This window comes from Schistocerca piceifrons, chromosome 7 (genome assembly GCF_021461385.2).
Source record: "Schistocerca piceifrons isolate TAMUIC-IGC-003096 chromosome 7, iqSchPice1.1, whole genome shotgun sequence".
Lineage (NCBI taxonomy): Eukaryota > Metazoa > Arthropoda > Insecta > Orthoptera > Acrididae > Schistocerca > Schistocerca piceifrons.
This window is the reverse complement of record NC_060144.1, coordinates 8,384,492-8,405,122: the sequence shown is the minus strand read 5'-3', so window position 1 is coordinate 8,405,122 and position 20,631 is coordinate 8,384,492.

The window sequence follows — 20,631 nt, the reverse complement described above, 5'->3', positions numbered from 1 at the left end:
AAACTTTTATAACTTTGTGTCCCTTGTTGAAAGGAATATTATGAGAGCCCCCATAAAAGTACACAGAATAAAATTTCTGTTTATTGAAGGTCCAGCCCCACATACCGCACTATTCATTCAAGTAATGAACCATACGAGAGCTCTAAACAGAAAAACTTGGCGAAAATGAAGAGAGATGGGTAAATCAATGGTTAAGCATGGTACCACAGAGGATCAACAATTGCAATGCACAGTTGCTGTGCATTTGGATTCGTGTGTAAAACAGCAGAATATTGTGCTCCTGTTTGACTGAACAGCAATCGTACCAGCAAATTCGACGTACAACGCAATACAACAACGTGAACGATCACAGGCTGCCTAAAGAATATACCAACTTACTGGCTCCCAACTGTAAGTCACGCAAACGTTTCTCCATTGTGCAGTAATTTATGAACCGCAGTAAGTCATATCTGTCCATCTGAACTCCGAAGGCAGGAAATTTTGTTACATGAGTACAAGAACATAATGGACAACCACGAATTTCTCATTCATGACTATAACCTAAGTGCTAAATCTGAAATGCTACAATCTAAACAACCAGCAATAAAAACTGCTGCAAAACCTCTTGTTGAAGTATTTGATATACGCAAATATGGATCCAGCGCACTGATTCGATCAACACATGTGTGTGAAACCGACCCAAACACCCACATGTAACCAGCAGTCTTCGTCTGCCCCGACATGAATGGAAGACAACACACAGAATCCGTACAAACCATGAAGTAATGCAGGGACATATTGCGCAGGAGTGTGCTTTACCAACATACCCGGACAATGCCCTGACCCTGGATGTTGTTGACTGGCATTAGACATTAAATTAAAGTCTAATCTATTGTAGCACATACGGGGCAAATATCATATATATATATATATGATATTTGCTCCGTATGTTTTATATATATATATATATATATATATATATATATATATATATATATATATATATATATATATATATATATGCTCCGTATGTTTTATATATTTATTTATATATATATATATATATGATATTTGCTCCGTATGTTTTACCTGTACTTCATTACAACTATGGTTTTATGTCTCCACTATAATTTATAATGAGATCACAGTCTAACACACACAGTCGCGCCACTCCTGCTCATTTTTGCTGTGCCAAGCAGACAGTGAGCGGCACTGTTTGATGCGATAACCGGCGCGTGCGAGTGGTATCGTTTATATTGATCTGTAACACGGGCTGCACAAAGGGGAACGTACATACCTCAATAAATTGTAGCAGTAACAAAACGAAGATACGAAATTTGCCAATGTTTAGGTTCCCTAAGGACTACAAGAGGTATGAAACAGCACATTCCAAGAAGGTTTAGTTAAGACCTTCTTGTAACGTACAGGTATTTACTGAAGAATAACATTTCTTTTTAAGAACAAGAGATAGATAGTGGACATTAGAGGACATGATTAACACGTCGTACACCTACACAATAGCGCGAAGTTTAATTCGCAACACTTCGAAGTATAGGAGTTTATGAATGCGTGAAACAGGCAACTGGTATGGAACGCAGTAGCTACATCATTTTACGTGTGAGATAAGCCACCGTAACTGTTCAAATGGTTCAAATGGCTCTGAGCACTATGGGACTCAACTGCTGAGGTCATTAGTCCCCTAGAACTTAGAACTAGTTAAACCTAACTAACCTAAGGACATCACAAACATCCATGCCCGAGGCAGGATTCGAACCTGCGACCGTAGCGGTCTTGCGGTTCCATACTGCAGCGCCTTTAACCGCACGGCCACTTCGGCCGGCCACCGTAACTGTAGCTGAAGAGAAAACTACCACACAGGAGTGATAATGAAAGAACAAAAACTATAACACTGTTCCCCGATTCAAAAGAAACTACTTCACAATTGAAACTTCCTGGCAGATTAAAACTGTGTGCCGGACCGAGACTCGAACTCGGGACCTTTGCCCTTTCGCGAGCAAGTGCTCTACCATCTAAACTACCCAAGCACGACTCACGCCCCGTCCTTACAGCTTTCCTTCTGCCAGTACCTCGTCTCCTACCTTCGAAACTTTACAGAAGATCTCCTGCGAACCTTGCAGAACTAGCACTCCTGAAAGAAAGGATGTTGCGGAGACACGGCTTAGCCACAGGCTAGGGGATGTTTCCAGAATTCACAATTGTGGCTACATCAGAGACACAGTCATCCGAATTTTTCTATACAATCGTCTTTTGAAGAAGTAATTATATGAAACAGGTATTCGTGAACTGGAATGTCGAGTGAAGTGTGTGGTGTCACCGCCAGACACCACACTTGCTAGGTGGTAGCCTTTAAATCGGCCGCGGTCCATCAGTATACGTCGGACCCGCGTGTCGCCACTATCAGTGATTGCAGACCGGACGCCGCCACACGGCAGGTCTAGAGAGATTTCGTAGCACTCGCCCCGAGTTGTACAGCCGACTTTGCTAGCAATGGTTCACTGACAAATTACGCTCTCATTTTCCGAGACGATAGTTAGCATAGCCTTCAGCTACGTCATTTGCTACGACCTAGCAAGGCGCCATTACCAGTTACTACTGATGCTGTAAAACATGTACCGTCAAGAGCGATGTTCACCATTTATGGATTAAAGTTAAGTATTCCACAGCTACGTCCTTTTTTTGCTAGTCTCAATTCCTTGACCTGTTCCAGACCTCACGGCAGCCTGCGTGAGCTAAAACGCGTGCCTTTCGGCTTCCTCTCATAGTGGGTTGGCTGTCTTGCCAATCCACAACTAAGTGCAACAATGAACGAAACTTTTCCGTGTCAAAAAAAGTTCCAATCGTAAGAACAGTCATCAACAGGAATAATACTTTTCATCGATGAAATACTGAGTGTATAATCTCTTGCTCTCAGTGGGATAAGTTGCACTCACATGGGTTGGATGAAAAGTAGCGGCAACACTGTCATAATTCATACCAGACCTTACCGACAGACGTTCATTGTAACGCATGCCTGCAATGTAATCGCCCCGTATCTCGAACACCTTCCACCACGTAGACGTCAGGCATCATATACTGTCAGTGAAACCACCTCAGTCGATGACTCGCAAGGACCACCCTATGGCACAGATTATGTCTTTTCTTGAGTTGTAGAGTGTACAGGTCGTAATCAAACGGAGACATATCGGGCGAATATTTCCGATGTTCCAGTATCTCCCACTCCCAAGCGTTTGTGGGGTTTACTGTCTGGCATAGTGCAATTACACGAAGGACGATGGAATGCAGTGCTTCATGGCGTCGTTGCTTTCTTCTCAGTGTAGGACAAAGATACCGTCACAAGAAATTGTAGTGGTAGGCTGCAGTGACCATCCGTTAGGGCGCTCGAGCGGGCCTCCCGCTGTCGCTATTCAGTGCACTACTTCACCTGACCTGTTGTCAGCCACAGACAGCGCGCTTGCCATTTGACACACGTCCTTCATGTTACGGCAGTGTTGCCACTAGTCTTTGTATGTGGAATTTCAAGAACATTGCTTCGTGAAGACATTGAAGTTTATGTCGTGTCAGTCGTGAGTTTTGGGTCTGTTTACATTAGTTTTTCGATTATTCGGGTCTCTTAATATTTTGTTAACACTTGGGGCGCAATAACATATAAACTATTCTGTAAATTAAGTAGGACAAGAATTAAAAACGAGCATTAATCTTGTCGCCCATATGAAATTAACTGACGAGTGGTTTCCTTGTCCCTTGGGGCGCTAATATGTCTTCAGCCGGCAGATGATAACAGTGAGTGTCGCGGCTAGAAATGTCAGACTGCGATAATACGGTGTGTTCCATCATATGCTAAGTAAAACAGCTAGAGCTAGTCGTCGGTCCGCGGTGCGTGGGTCGGCGCGCGCGCGCGCCCTGGCGCTGGGCGCGGCTCGCCATTGTGCCGAGGCGGCCCTGCCTGCCAGGCCCACCCAGCGCAGCCGCGCTGCGGAAATGATGCTGCTGGCGCCGCATTGTTCGGCACGCGCGCCTCTGTGCACGCACGACGCCGCTTCCTGTGGCTCTCCTCTTTACTGCGTTGACATCGATACCGAAATGCAGTTACTGATCTCACGTATTCTCAGGGAAATGGGAAATTTCAGAGTACGATGAGCCACAAGTCCAGTGTTTATCAAACTTTGAGGAGACGTTCGTGACATGATTTAAGTTCCATGTCATTCGGAAATGATGTCCACCGTCACCGTCCGTATGCGGTGTCTTCAACAGGGACACCAACACATCCTTGTGCTCGTTGTGGCAAGGAGCAAACAGCTCCCAGTTACAATTAACAGCAATTTTGGAGGCTGGTATGAAGGTAAACGTCTTCCCATCGAATACCTGACATACCTTACAAGTGAAAACGAGGGGACTAGGTAAGCCAGTCAAAGTTTTGTACATTCCGCAAGGCATCTGTCGTGCAACTGCTGTGTGGGTTCTCACATTGGCCTACTATAATTTGCTATTCGGCGATTCCGTCAGGGTTTACCGCTCTTTCTGCATATTAACAAACCTTCCTTTAACAATTACCAACTCGATACTGTTGTTAAATTCACCTGTTCCCCACACCGTGATTCCAGGAGTATGTGTCTCGAGAATCGCTCCTTCTTGGCACAATCTGATCGCCGGAAATCACTCGGTGCCATTCTGGGTCCCAGCTCTGATCTCTCAGATCTCTGTTATCTGTGGTGTGGCGTCGGGGGAACTCGAGATGTCGAACACAACTGTTCGTAGCGACACTCTGCCTGTACGTCCTCCAGGATTAAAGCTGTGGCATCAGTTTATTCGTCAGAACCCTGGAACGATCGTGAGATCTTGTAGTGTAGTTCTGGAAGGACCCACGCCTATTGTTCTCGATACCCGATTGTCCTGCGTCCTCTGCAGTCAACGCACTACACTCAACTGTCTGTGCGATTGAAACGTGGAACTTAGGGAAAGCAGGATTGGTGTGGACGGGGCCAATCAGTTACAGTTGGTAGCACGGATAACACATACACTTTACGTTTTTAAAAAACAAAACTCTCAACAATCATTTTAAAGATTTTACTACTCTGGCGTCTCAAAGCCTTATTAGAAGAATTGCAAGTTATTGTCGGCTGAAGGCCACAAGCAATGTTGCACACAATCAACGGCTGAAGACCTGATTAAGAAGGTTCAAAATTATTCGTCGGCTGAAGGTCAGAAGCAATTTCAAAAATACACAACGGCCGAAGGCCTGAATTACCACTATGGTGGACATTTACACGTTATAAATACCAAAAACCCCTTTAAGAATCTTAATAACTGTAACAAGTTATAGTAACGGCTGAAGTACTCACTAAACAGGACTGAATATTATTTTGTCGGCTGAAGGCCACAAGCAGTGATACAAACAATTAACGGCTGGAGGCCGAAAGTTCAAGTGGGGAAGGCAATAACATGTTAAAACATTAGGGTAAATTTTAAACAATTATGACAACTTGTCCAAATAAGATGGAGTGATCCACAGACAGTGCTCCTTCATCGAACTGAGGTGATTACAGCTGTGTAAGCGGTGAGGCAGGCAGCCAAGAGTTGTAATCACGTAACAGGATGGCAACTCACACTAACGTCCGATCACCGGTACAACGGCCTGTACACCGGCAAAGGCGAAGAGACGGACAGCACCACGTCTTCAGAAACACACCCAACGTCGAAGGAAACACTAGAACCAAGGCAGACCTCCCAAAAACATATGCACAGTACAATTCAAGAGGCTGTCGAACTACAAGCTGTGTCCGACAGCATCAACAGGACGAGGAAAGCTACACTGCCGGAAAAGTACGCTAACCTCCAGGACAGGTAACTGGGGCGTTAGCGGCCACAAGGCAGAGAATACCGCTGGAGAATAATACTAAAACCAAGCTAACATCAAGGAGTAGAAGGTGGCTAATAGCTTCTGCCAGCCTGACAGACTCCACTTGTTGCAGCTGGTCTCACTGACCCTCGGAGCAGCAACACGCAAACAACAGCGCGATCTCAAACAGTGGAGGTTTCAGTACTGCACACGGCTCACTCAACTTCAAACGTCCTGGTTTCGGCCGTCGGCTACAGCCCTTCGGTCCGACAGTGCCTGCACGCCGCCAGCAGTCCCGGCCTGCCCCGCGCTGCGGACCTCGCTGCTCCGTCCGAAGCCGAAGTGTCTGCACCAGTACTCAGGCAGCATTTCAATAACTGGACATTAAAACCACACAAGATACACAGTGATCCGCGAAGAAAACCCCACAAAGTCTCAAACAATATTAAAACCAGTAACCGCGAATCAACACTGAAGAATTATATGTCGGCACAAACACAGAGACTCCAGATGCGGTCGGACAACCATATGCAAGTCGTTCGCTGCGACGACCGACCGAACGACCAACCAACGGTCGTCCCCACTCAAGTCAGACACGGAGAAGATCCCAGTATCAATCGTGGACTGACATCTTAGACTTACAGCGATAAGGGCACTTCGACGGGCGGACACACACACACACACACACACACACAGGTGAAAGTTACACTACTAGAATATGACGGTCCATTCAACTAAAACTCGCTGAGTCCGGTCCTTGACGTAGTCGTGCACTCTCGCGACCACATCGTTCCGTCGACAGTGCATGTGTGTCGCCAGTGGTCGAGCGAGTACTGGCTGTCCGGCCCTCACTGCTGCTCCGTCCCAACTCATCTTGCTCGAAACACGACGACCCGGAAATACTAGAGGTCTCTCCAAAGATGGTACCACGGTACTGGCTATCGATAACCACTGCTGCTGCCACTCGTGGACATACAATACCAGCAACTCAGTGGCACCATTAACACAAGAAGGAATCGAGACGCCACTACCGCTATCACACGACGTCAAGTTATGAACGGCAAGAACGCGAGCCGTACACGACTCAGCGATATGTCGGTATCGTGCTGCCATGTCCCTCAACCCAATGATTCGACCTTTCTCAAGGTTCGAAAGATAGCGGTTAGCCGTATGAGCATGTTCACTAGACACGCTGCATTGCGATCTGTATTTGATACGTTCCATTAACATCAGACATACTCAGTAATCAACATGTACTCACACTACTTTTCATACACTATTTTCCTGTACGGCAGATACTGGATATAAGCTAGCAAACCTATTAGATTTCAGTCAACATATCCTACGAATACGGAAACACTGCAATGTTAGTTTAGTTCTGTTCGGTCAAGGTGTTCACGGAGTAACAATTTCAATTTCCATCAACGCATTATTCCACTACGCCTAATATTTCAATATGTTCTGCATAAGAATTCAGTCTATAGCCATTTTTCCATATACTTCAAACCTAGTGCTCATAGATATTCGATCCTCCTAATACACGAGTGCTGATATTTATCCAGCTAAATATTCCTTCTATACATGATCCTCCTTAGCCGAGATCGTTTTCGCACGCCTCTGCGGTGGTGCTCGACTAGGAGTTCCTGGAAAAAAACTCACCGCTCGCATTTAGCCAGCAAGAGGACAGGTAGCGCCGAACAGTTCCTGATCCCCAGACTCTGCGCCAGTCTCCTGAGTTAAATTCTAAATCTCTTCGTAGTGCCTCAGTAGGTGAAGATATGCGACACTTTTGATGTTGATTCCTAAGTCGCATGGGGACGTTAAGCTTGGCGATCCCCGTGGTTCTACTCCAGGGAAGTAGGCTTGCGCTGTCACTTAGTTTCACCCCCTCCCGTCACTTCATCCATGACAGTGTAACACTAAACAGTACAAACGTTTATCACAGTAACCACACGACACAGATACATTGAAGACACTTCATAACGGATCGGAGGAAAACAACCTTCGCTAGGACTTTGCATAGGATGGCGATGCGGGATTCATGCCTCCAACTCTCATTTTCTGAGTATGAAACTGACTTAACTTTTTTATGGGCGATCTGCACTTCACACGAAACATTTATTTATTTATTTGCATAATAGGTACGTGCATGATTAGAGCAACTATAATGTGACAGGCACGAAATCATGTGATCGTTGAGTTTCCTTAAGAGGGCGAACGATCAGCAAAAATCGTAAGCCAAATCAAATCCAGTACGAGAAGAAAAGCCCACAGTAAACACATAAAATATTCGTAATGAGAATTCAGCCACCAGCCAGATCCAAAATACAATCGTCGTTATGACAACCAATAGCCTTCGCGCACTCCATGTGTCGGCTTCCAGACGCCTAGTAGGGATACGTATTACGCACCGTCGTCAGCCTTAGTGTCAGAACCTTGCGTTCTTTGGAGGAGATCCATTCTGATTAGTGTCGCTGCTGACCGGGTAGGATCCCATATCGACATCCGTTAGAGGTACTAATACTAGCGCTAAAATTAGTATCCTCAATCAAGGTAAAGTGACGCGCATTGATGCACTAATCATTTAACACCAATTTTCTTGGACAGGTGGCCATTGCCCTCTGCCAAACAAGAGCATACGCTCAACTCCATACAGAGTTCCGCACACAAGTGTGGTAGCAATCGAAGTACAAAAAACATCTTAAGGCTTAACATGCAGATGTACGCTGACGTGACGAAAGTCATGGGTAGCAAAATGCAAGTTTACAGATGGCGGTAGTATCGCGCGCACAAGGTATAAAAGGATACGACATTGGCGCAGCTGTCATTTTTACTCAGGTGATTCACATGAAAAGGTTTCCGACACGATTAAGACCGCACAGTGAGAATTAACAGACATCGAACGAGGAATGATAGTTGCAGCTCGACGTATGGGACATTCGGTTTCGGAAAGCGTTGGAGAATACAATATACCGAGATCCACAGAGTCAAGAGTGTGCCGAGAATACCTAATAACAGGCTCTCACCATGAACAACGCAATGGCCAGCGGCTTTCACTTAACGACTGCGAACAACAGTGTTTGCGTAGAGTTGTCAGTGCTAATAGACAAGCAACACTGCGTAAAATAACCGCAGAAATCGTTGTGGAACGAAGACGAACGAATCCGTTATGACAGTGCGGCGAAATCTGGCGTTAACGGACTATGGTAGCACACGAACGACGCTAGTGCCCTTGCTAACAGCACGACATCGCCTGCAGCATTTCTCCTGGCTTCGTGACCATAACAGTTGGACCCCACACGACTGGGAAACCGTGGCCTGCCCAAATTAGTTCCGATTTCAGTCGCTAAGAGCTGATGGCAGGGTCCCAATGTGGCGCAGACCACACGAGGCGATAGACTCAAGTTGTCAACAAGGCACTGTGCAAGCTGGTGGTGGCTTCGTAATGGTGTGGGATGTGTTTACATGGAATGGACGGGGTCCTCTGGTCGAATTGAACCGATTATTGACTGGAAATGCCTGTGTTCGGCTACATGGAGACCCTTTGCAGCCATTCATGGAGTCATATTCCCAAACAAGGATGGAATTTTTATGGATGACAATGTCATCGGGCCACAATTGTTCGCGATTGTTTTGAAGAACATTCTGGACAATTGAAACGAATGATTTGGCCATCCACAGCGTCCGAAATAAATCCTATCGAACACTTATGGCAAACAATCGAGAGATGAGTTCTTGCACAAAAACCCTGCACCGACAGCACTTTCACAATTATGGGCAGAAATGGAGGCAGCATGGCTAAATATTTTTGCACGAGGCTCCCAACGACTTGTTGAGTCCATGCCTCGTCGAGATGCTGCACTATACTAGGCAAAAGGAGGTCCGACACGATGCTGGGAGGTATACCGTAACTTGTCACATCAGCGTGTTTCATAAACACTAACAACAGAGAGGAATGGCTAGTGGCGCTCGACTCAAAAGTAAGCTGATTTGAACCCTCGTCGTGGCTGAAATATTCAGGGGAGACGTGACGGAATGAAGCGCGGTGCTCACCTTGGTGCTATTCGAGAGCAGTAAAGTATGTATCGGCACCGGATCTCTTCCTTTTCTCATCACACAACTCAAATATGACACCATACCACACACACACATATATATTACAGTCATCTAAAATCGGAACTCAAAAGATACACTTAGCAAACAATTCTCTCACGTCGCAGACGAAAGATGCCTCTGTGCACGATGTAAGAAAAATTTTTCAAGCTAGTTGCTTACCCTACCCCTCGTGATATCCCAGACGATAATGCCACATAAATTTACTTTCTTAATTGGAAGTACAACATTAGAAGTGGACTTTCGACGCACCCGAAAGAACAAATCGAAGCACTGGACAGACGACCTTGAGCTAGTGGGTATAAAAGGTTTTTTTTTTTTTGCTTTACTTTCATTGGCTATATGCAGGGTGGTCCATTGATAGTGACCAGGCCAAATATCTCACGAAATAAGCATCAAACGAAAAAACTACAAAGAACGAAATTCGTCTAGCTTGAAGGGGGAAACCAGATGGCGCTATGGTTGGGCCGCTAGATGGCGCTGCCATAGGTCAGACGGATATCAACTGCATTTTCTTTAACTAGGAAACCCCATTTTTTATTACATGTTCGTGCAGTACGTAAAGAAATAAGAACGTTTTAGTTGGACCACTTTTTCCGCTTTGTGATAGATGGCGCTGTAATAGTCGCAAACGTGTAACTATGTGGTATCACGTAACATTCCGCCAGCGCGGACGGTGTTTGCTTCGTGATACATTACACGTGTTAAAACGGACCGTTTACCAATTGCGGAAAAGGTCGATGTCGTGTTGATGTATGGCTATTGTGATCAAAATTACCAACGGGTGTGTGCTTTGTATGCTGCTCGGTATCTTGAACGACATCATCCAAGTGTTCGGACCGTGCGCCGTATAGTTACGTTATTATGGAAACAGGAAGTGTTCAGCCAAATGTGAAACGTCAACCACGACCTGCGACAAATGATGATGCCCAAGTAGGTTTTTTAACTGCTGTCACGGATAATCCGCACGTCAGTAGCAGACAAATTGCGCACGAATCGGGAATCTCAAAAACGTCGGTGTTGAGAATGCTACATCAATGGACAGACGAGGAGCTGATCCACGCTCGTCCTGAATGCGACCGAGCAATGGGGCGTTATGGTTAGCACACTCGACTCGCATTCCAGAGGATGATGGTTCAAATACCCGTCCAACCATCCAGATTTAGTTTTCTTTGATTTCCCCAAATCGCTCCAGGCAACGCCAAGATGGTTTCTTTGAGAAGGGCACGGCTGATTTCCCTTATGGTAGCCGATACGCCCGCTAAACCCGCTGAGCAGAACAGGTATTAGGATTGTGAAAAGGGCCAAAGGTTGAGGTCAGTTTCTCCTTCTAATTGTCATTTATTGTAATTTAATAACCTTTACAACCAAAGCGGCGCATAGCCGGACCTTTACCGAATGCAACTCTTTCACGGCTGAAGGCCTCCAACAATAAATCTTGATAAGATAAAAATCCAATTAAGATAAAAATAAAATAACTCAAAAAAAACAACATACGCAAAGTGCAATATAAATGGCTGAGGGCCACAATTAAATTCCAAAATTTTAGAATATATTAACATACACCTTTAAAGACAGAAGGCCAACAACAAATCTTAAAAACTCAAAAATTAAATTAAGATAGCAATAAACTAATTTAAAACCCAAAAAAGCAACATATACAAGGTGCAACACAAATGGCTGAGGGCCACAATTAAATTTCGAAACTTCAGAATACATTACTATAGACCTTTAAAGGCAAAAGGCCAGCATGTTTAACAACAAGAAATCTTAAAAATCAACAAGATAAAAATCCAATTAAGATACCAATAAAATAATTTTAAAAAAATCACAGCAAAGTAGATAGAACAAACATATGCAAGGTGCAATTCCAATGGCTGAAGGCCACAATTAAGTTTAAAAATTTTAAAATATATTACCATAATCTTTTAAAGGCAGAAGGCCGTAATGTTTAAGCTTGAAAGATAAATTTAAGAATTAATTTTGCCAAAATTTTTAAGAAAAAAGAAAAAAATAACCACAATCCTTAAAGTAGCTGACGACAGATAATTAAACACCGGTGGCACTCAGAAGACTCCAGGGAGGTCGGTCCGCCGTCGTTCACTCAGGCGAGACAGGTGGTGAGCCCAAGTACACTGGATGCGTCGGAACCCAACCAGGGGACAGCCACGGACCGACCGACACAACGACTTGCTTCCCATCAATCAGAAAATGTTACGGACGTAATTATCCTCAATCAAATATGTACAAACACTCGGTGTTGGTCACAGGAAAACCTCCCCAACAGCGAACTACCGAAACGAACCACAACATGAATGGACAAGGCTTGGGTACTTAAAACCACACTCAACTTTGACGTCCTGGGTCGGTGAGCCATGAAACTCGTAGCGATCGGAGAGCTCCACACACGCTCCGACACTGCAGAGGGACCGGCAGCGAACCCAGCGACTGCACCACGCGGAGATACCTTCCCTGGTCCGCAGCAACAGACCGAATGCCTGCTGCTCCGTCGCGACTGCACTGCTGGTGCGTCTCCCACTCACTTCCAGACACACGACGGCGGAAATACTGGCTCGGACCCAACCGTGCAGAGGAAACACGCCCACTGGCTAAGCGACATCCCTGCACCAGGAAAGGACCGGTCCAAGTTCCACAAGATGGTAACTGAAAGGGCCCAGAAGCGCTCAGAGAACCAATTACACATCGCTCGGTGAGACGACCGACCTCTCAGAGCCAGTATGCCGATAACTTGTCAAAGGAAATCAGGTCACACACAACCTGACAAACACTTGCACGAAGACCTGAACGATACCCAACAGTGACTAAGCACAGACGAAAACAAATCGGGGGTCGATTCACACACACACAGAGCCGACTCATGAACGATCGGAAATCCAAAACGCGTCGTCCGGTAGGTCTACCGACCGACGACCCACCAAGACCGTGACCCGGCTCAAGGGATGTGTGGCGGCAACGGTCGGGCGAGCCATGTCGACGCAGACCTCGCTGCTGCTCCAACCCGACCGCACTAGTGCCACATTGCCACTCCCCGACTGGCAGGTCCGGGCTGCGCTCCAGACGCGTTCCAACTGAATGGCCGACCGGAACTCGCGACCCGAACTGCGACCAACTCTCTTACAACAGACAACGAGCGGGAAGTAATAGCAGTCGAGCAAAGATACAACGAGAGGGAATATATCGATACGCGCTGCTAGCGCCGCTCACAGTCAGGCAAAACAGCAACTCAGTGACAGTAGTAATTTAAATTAACGTAGTGACGTGGAAGTACGAAACAGGGTGTAAAATACGCAATGGCGGGAACACGAGCCACGCACGGCTCGGTAGCGAGTCCAATGACTTAAGGACTGCGTCGCCTCGCCCGATGATTACGAGTAAGAAAGTCATAGGAGACTCGTGCGTAATTCGAGTAAAATAACAGCGAAGGCAAAGCAAACATGAACAGACCGAGGCAATAAAAGAAACAGAAGGAAGATTAGAGTTTAAGGTCCTGTCGGAGTGAGAGACGGAGAACAAGCTCGGATTGGTTAAGAATGGGAAAGGAAATCGGTCACGGTCTTTCCCAGTATTCGCCTTAAGCGATTTGGAAAAATCACGGAGGGCTGGACGCGCATCTGATCTGTCTCCCTCCCGACCCCGAGTGCAGTGTGCTAACCGATGCGCTACTTCGCTCGGTCCGAGAAAATAACAGCAAATGTAGATGGAGATAAACGGCCGACGAGGGATAAAAATGTCAGATCCAATCAGAGATGAAACTTTAGCTGCAGAAACAGACATTCTATATCAGATGAACAAATCACAAATGAGCCAAAGTATACAGGATATTTGAAAAATGGTCTCGGGATATGTATTTGAACTGAGTGTTCCTCACAGTTCGAATCGTCTCCCTCTCAATGTCGCTTCCCGCCACGCGCCATCTTTTGTTTACTAGCGATTCCAAGGGGGCGCTATGTGCTCTGCAGCAGGGGGTGACGGCAAGGCCGGCAGTGGGGAGACGCTCTAGTCTATGCCTAGTGAGGACGTTCGGACGTAATGGCGTCAGATTCAAGACGTTTCAGTTCTGTTTCCTCTATGTTGCCGGTGTGGAAGCAAGACTGTGTCCGGGTACCGGTAGCTATTCGTCGGAGTGTGCATCAATCAAAGTAAGACCTGTCGTACACCTTTGTTTAGCGGTGGTTGACATTCACATTCCGCTAAAACGGTGATTCAGTAACCCGGCCATACTGGCTAAGCTATTCGTCGTGACTACTGTCGAATGTTCCTATCACACATTTTACTATTCTCTTCCGTTTCTTCCGCTGTGTGCTGTTGGGTTCATTTCAGTGTTAATATTCAGTCAAACGTATTAGAAATGAATTCTTGCTGTCTTGTGGTTAAGTCCTGGGTTTGTTTGAACCTAGTGTTGCAAAAATGTGATTCAGCCGAAGAGCCGACACGTTTCCACTGATCGACTGTCGGATCCCGGTGGTCCCGTGCTGCCCACTGCAGTGGTAACTGACGACGTCGTCGGGTCAACATGTGAGCACGTAGGGTCTGTCTACTGCGGAGCTCCATGTTTGACAATGTTTTATTTACACGTCAAGTTCCACAAGACCAAATGGAGCAGCAAATCTCCAAGGTCGTGGAACATGTCAGTACATCAAATTACAACATAAAAGTAATAACAGATAAAAATACAATGTGTATGAACTCGAAAAAAGTCAATCTATAATTTTAAGTAAACGCAATCGACAATACAAAAAGAATCAGCTTAATTTTTCACGGAACTCCTCGACAGAATAGGAGTGACCCATGAGGAAACTTTTCAGTTTAGATTGCTGCTAAGATTTTTGAATTCGAGTGGTAGCTTATTGAAAACTAGTGCAGCAGTATACTGCACACGTTTGTGCACAAGAGTTAAGGAAATCAGATCCAAATGCAGGTCTGATTTCTGCCGAGTATTAACTGAGTGAAAGATGCTTATTCTTGGAAATAAGCTAATGCAGTTGACAAGAAATGACAGTAAGGAATATATATAATGAGAGGCCAATGTCAAAATACCCAGACTTGTGAACCGGGGTCGACAAGAGGTTCGTGAACTTACACCACTTATTGCCCGAACCGCCCGTTTCTGAGCCAAAAATATCCTTTGAGAATGGGAAGAGTTACCCCAAAATATAATACCATACGACATAAACGAATGAAAATAAGCAAAGTAGACTAATTTTCGTGCCGAACAATCACTCACTTCAGACACCGTTCGAATAGTAAATATAGCAGCATTAAGTCTTTCACCAAGATCCTGAACTTGCGCTTTCCATGACAACTTACTATCTATCTGAACACCTAGAAATTTGAACTGCTCAGTTTCACTAATCATATGCCCATTCTGTGAAGTTAAAACGTCAGGTTTTGTTGAATTGTATGTTAGAAACTGTAAAAACTGAGTCTTACTGTGATTTAGCGTTAGTTTATTTTCTACAAGCCATGAACTTAGGTCATGAACTGTACTATTTCAAAACGAGCCAATGTTGCACACAACATCCTCTACTACCAAGGTAGTGTCATCAGCAAACATAAATATTTTAGAGTTACCCATAATACTAGAGGGCATATCATTTATATAAATAAGGAACAAGAGTGGCGTCAACACTGATCCCTGGGACCCCCCCCCCCCCCCCCCCACTTGACTGTATCCCAAAATACGCCTAGCGGTAACCCATCCAGTACCTCACAGAGAAAAGAGAATGTAGCATTTTCAGTTGTTAAACGACTTTTAAAGCCGAACTGTAAATTTTATTGCAAATCGTGTGATATAAAATGATCAATTATCTTTACATACACAGCCTATTCGATAACTTTTGTTAGAAATAGGTCTAAAATTGTCTACATCATCCTTTTCTCCTTTTTCATAAAACGGCTTTACTACTGTCTACTTTAATCGTTCAGGAAACTGACCATTCCTAAAGGAAAAATAGCAAATATGTCTAATTACAGGGCTAACATGGGCAGCACACTACTTCAATATTCTGCTAGGCTCTCCATCATATCCAGAGAGTCCTTAATCTTCAGTGATTTAATTATTGACTCAATCTCCCCCTTGTCTGTATCACAGAGGAGTATTTCAGACGGACTGATGACCTCAGATGTTTAGCCCCATAGTGCTCAGAGCCATTTTAGCCAGTATTTCAGACACCAATCTCGGAAAGGCATTTGCCAAGAATGTTGTATGATTCCCTGTAAAGAGTAAATTTTTTATTTAATTCACCAGCAATGCTTAGAAAATGATTGTACATACATCTGATTTATCAGTAACAGAAATATTTTTACTACGAACTGACTTTGTATCATTGACCTCGTGCTGCTGACCAGACACTTCCTTCACAACTGACCACATGATTTTAATTTTGTTCTGTGAATTAGATATTCTATTTGCATACCACGTACTCTTTGCTTCCTAATAACATTTTCAAGCACCTTACAATACAGTTGTAACGGGCCACTGTGGCTTGATTGAGACTACCTCTAACATTTTGATATAACTCCCGCTTTGTTCTACATGATGTCCTTATTCCACTAGTCAGACACCCGGGCTGCCTATTGTTGCTAGTACTCCGTTTAGAACGTTCCAATGCAAAGCAATTCTCAAAGGCCATGATAAATGTGTTAAGGAAAGCATTATATTTATCATCTGTGTTATTGGCACTGTAAACATCTTGCCACTCTTGTTCGTTGACAGGCGCCTAGAGTCGCTCGGCCACCTCGGCCGGCACCAACACTGTTGCTGCACCTTACGCTTTAAGTACGTAAGAAGCAAACCAGATAAATATTTATTAGAAGCTTTTGCGAAGATATTGTAGGAAAGGGCTTTTCTATACAGGATAAGCACAGTGCCTGCAGCGAAACATACGTTGCCAAGTGATAAGGTTTCTAGAAGCCAGAATAAAACAGTGCATACTTGTTTTGTTAAATGCTATATGATTGTAGCACATACGAATTAGATTTTTGAAAACAGTCAGATAAATGTCTATTAAATAACACGATAAACAGAATACTAACCTCGATTTCAAAAGGCCAGTTATGTTAGTATGCTCTTAGATGAAAGGTCGTAAACAAAGGATGGCTACCAGGCAAGAAATGATTGGCTATCAACGATATTCTAACATACTTATGTGATGACCAAACATAAATACTTTAAGAGAAATAAAAGGATTGTGGCTGTCACCACAGACTTACACACTGCAGTCGATGTGCGTGTTTGCCTGTACTAACAAGTAGATTGACTGCTCTTTGTCTGTATCATGGTTTTTTCATTAACATATAAAAACCCCTGTCTAATAGAAATATAAAGTGGTTTGCCAGGAACTACTACAACTTATTTTCCTGTCTCCACTTCTATCTAATATACCTGTACCTGTGATCTGCATGAAATCGTCGAAGGGAATAAACAGAGTACTATAATTTGCTAACAGCATACGTATGTACGCGTAAGACGCTTGTTAAATACTTGTTTAACCTTGTCATGGTCATTATCATAATTAAAGGAAGAAAAATTAGGATGCAACGTCCCGTCGACAACGAGATGATCATTCATTACAGAAGGAGTACACGCTCGCACTCAGGTGGATGGGGATGGAAATCGTCCTTACACTTTCAAAGGAATCATCTCGCCATTCGTCTTAAATGATTTATGAAAATCACAGAAAACGTAAATTCAGATGATCAAATGGGGATAAGAAGCGACTTCCTCTCGAATTCCGTGCCCGGCATCTTACCACTGTGCTCTATAACTCCCGGTCGTGGGTAATTAAGATTGAGTTACAAATGTAACCGAGTAAAACAGCCGTACCATGGAACCCCAAAACGCCTGTCTCTAGTGACACTGAAAAGTAGGGGGTGTAACTTTCCCGGGTACTACCTACTCGGACACATACACTGGACTGACAAAAGTCGTAAGATACCTCCTAATATCGTGTCGGACCTCCTTTTGCCCGATGTAGTGAAGCAACTCGACACGGTATGGACTCAACAAGTCGTTGCAAGTCCCCTGCAGACATACTGAGCTGCACTACCTCTACAGCCGCCCATAACAGCGTAAGTGTCACCGGTGCGGAATTTTTTGTACGAACTGGCCTCTCGATTACGTCCCATAAATGCTCGACGGGATTCACGTCGAGTGGTCAGTCTGGCCAAACCATTCGCTCGAATTGTTTAGAATGTTCTTCAAACCAACCGCAAACAACTGTGACCTACTGACATGGTTCATTACCCCTCCATAAAAATTCCATTGTTGCTTCGGACCATGAAGTACACAAATAGTATCCAAAAAAAGTAGCCGAACATAACCATTTCGAGATAATAATCGGTTCAATTCGCCCAGAGGACCCCGTCCATTCCATGTAAACACAGCCCACACCATTATGGAGCCATCACCAGCTTACACTGTGCCTTGCTGAGAGCTTGTGTTGTCTGCGACACCCACGAACCCTACCATCAGCTCTTACCAACTGAAAATGGACTCATCTGACCAGGCCACGGTTTTCTAGTCGTCTAGGGTCCAACTGATACGGTCATGACCCCAGGAGAGGCGCTGCAGGCGATGTGTTGTTAGCTAAGGCACTCGCCTCGGTCGTTTGCTGCCGTAGTCCATTATCGCCATATTTCGCCGCATTTTTCTAACGGATATGTTCGTCGCTTATCCCACATTGATTTATGAAGTTACTTACGCAGTGCTGCTGTCTGTTAGCACAGACAACTCTATGCAAATGCCGCTGCTCTTGGTCGTTAAGTGAAGTCCACCGGCCACTGCATTGTCCGTGGCTAGAGGTAATGCCCGTTATTTGGTATTCTCGGCCCACTATTGACACTGAATTCCCTAAAGCTTTCCGAAATGGAGTGTCCCATGCGTCTAGTTTCAGCTAGCTGTTAATTCCCGTCGTGCGGACACCTTTCCACACGAATCACCCGAGTACAAATGATAGCTCCGCCAATGCACTGCCATTTTATACCTTGTGTACGCGATAATACCGTCATCTGTGTATGTGAATATCGCCATGACTTTTGTCACCTCAGGATAATTATATACGAGAACCCGCCTCTTTATTTACAGGTTGTCCGGAAAGCTCAGCCGTTGCAAGTTGTGTGTACATAAATCTGTAAGCAGAAAACCACCTGAAGAATCTTAGTTCCAGACAGCACAACTAATAGCCATTCCAGAAGCACGGATTTCGGTGGTGGTGTTCACAGAGGAAAGAATCGTAATAGTATCAAACTTGCATTCGGCTTTAGTGATTTTACAAAGCCATATGGTGTAAAGCTGTAATAACCCTTTAATGCATGGAGCGGTTACAGGACATCTTCTAAACTAAAAAGGTTGTGTGGGTAACGAGACAATGCGTCTTTTATAACAATGAATTGACAGCTAAATTTGCTAAAGATGCTATAACAATGCGCCGTCAAGAAAACACAAGATCCCAAGTTCTGCTGTAATCGCGAAAATGAAAAGACAACATGGGCTAATGAAATGGGAATTAGCAAATGTTATCGTTAAGTAGAAGTAGGCATTACATACAAAGTGTCGTAACCAAGATGTTACTGTAGTTGCAAACAATTTGTAGGTACAAGTAATTCAGGAAAGTAAAGTAGGAGAAAAGTAGTTCTCAATACAAACAAATTAGAGACGGCAACAGTGACGTGTAGTAGACCGTAGCACAGATATGTGGGTTCAAAACTAATTACTCAGGTAGGCAATACCACAAGAAGAAACATAGAGCGTCTATGGTACTTTAGCACAACGTATTCACCCTAGCATAGCGTATCACAATCAGTATTCTGCAGCGGTCAGTACTACAAAACTACGGGTTCGAAGCGAAGCAGCCAAGCGGACAATATCCCAGACTGAAATACGTATACTGTTTCTTTGTTTCCATAACATTGTCACGTGGAAGGTTGTTGCACTTGTACAGAATCTACATAATCACTGTGAAGTGCATGGGAGCGGGTACTTCCCAGTGTACTTCTTATTAGGGTTTTTTTCAGTTCCCGTACGTAGCGCGGGAAGAATGATTACTTAAACGCTTCCCCGCGTTGTAATTAGTCTAATCATGTCTTCGCGTTCCATGCAGGAGGGAAACTTTGGAGGGGGGGGGGGGGGGGTGGAAGGCGTTGGGAGGGGGTTTGGTATATTCCTAGATTTCTCACTTAAAGCTGGTTCTTGAAACTACGAACGTATCTTTTCGCGAAATAGTTTGCCTCTACCTTCACGCATCAGCCAATTCAGATTTTTCAGCATCTCCGTGACGCTTTCCCATGCGTCAAAGAGGCCTCTGACAATTTGGTACTTGCACATACACTTGAGCAATATTCCAGGGCGAGTCACATGAGTGTTATAAGCAATCTCTTTTGCAGTCTGATTTCATTTTCCATCTATCTTACCAACGAATCGAAGTCTGGCCTGGTTTACCTGCGACTGAGCCTATCTGATCGTTAAATTTTATATACCTGCAAACTATTATACCCAAGAATTCTTTCAGTTGACTCACTCCAGGTGTGACTCATTGATTGTACGAGTTTTTGTGTTGTGAAATGCACAATTTTACATTTCTGAACATTTAAAGCAAGCTAATAGCCTTTGCACTAGCTTGAAACCTTATCAAGGTTAACTGCATCATTTGCCTAAAGACTGA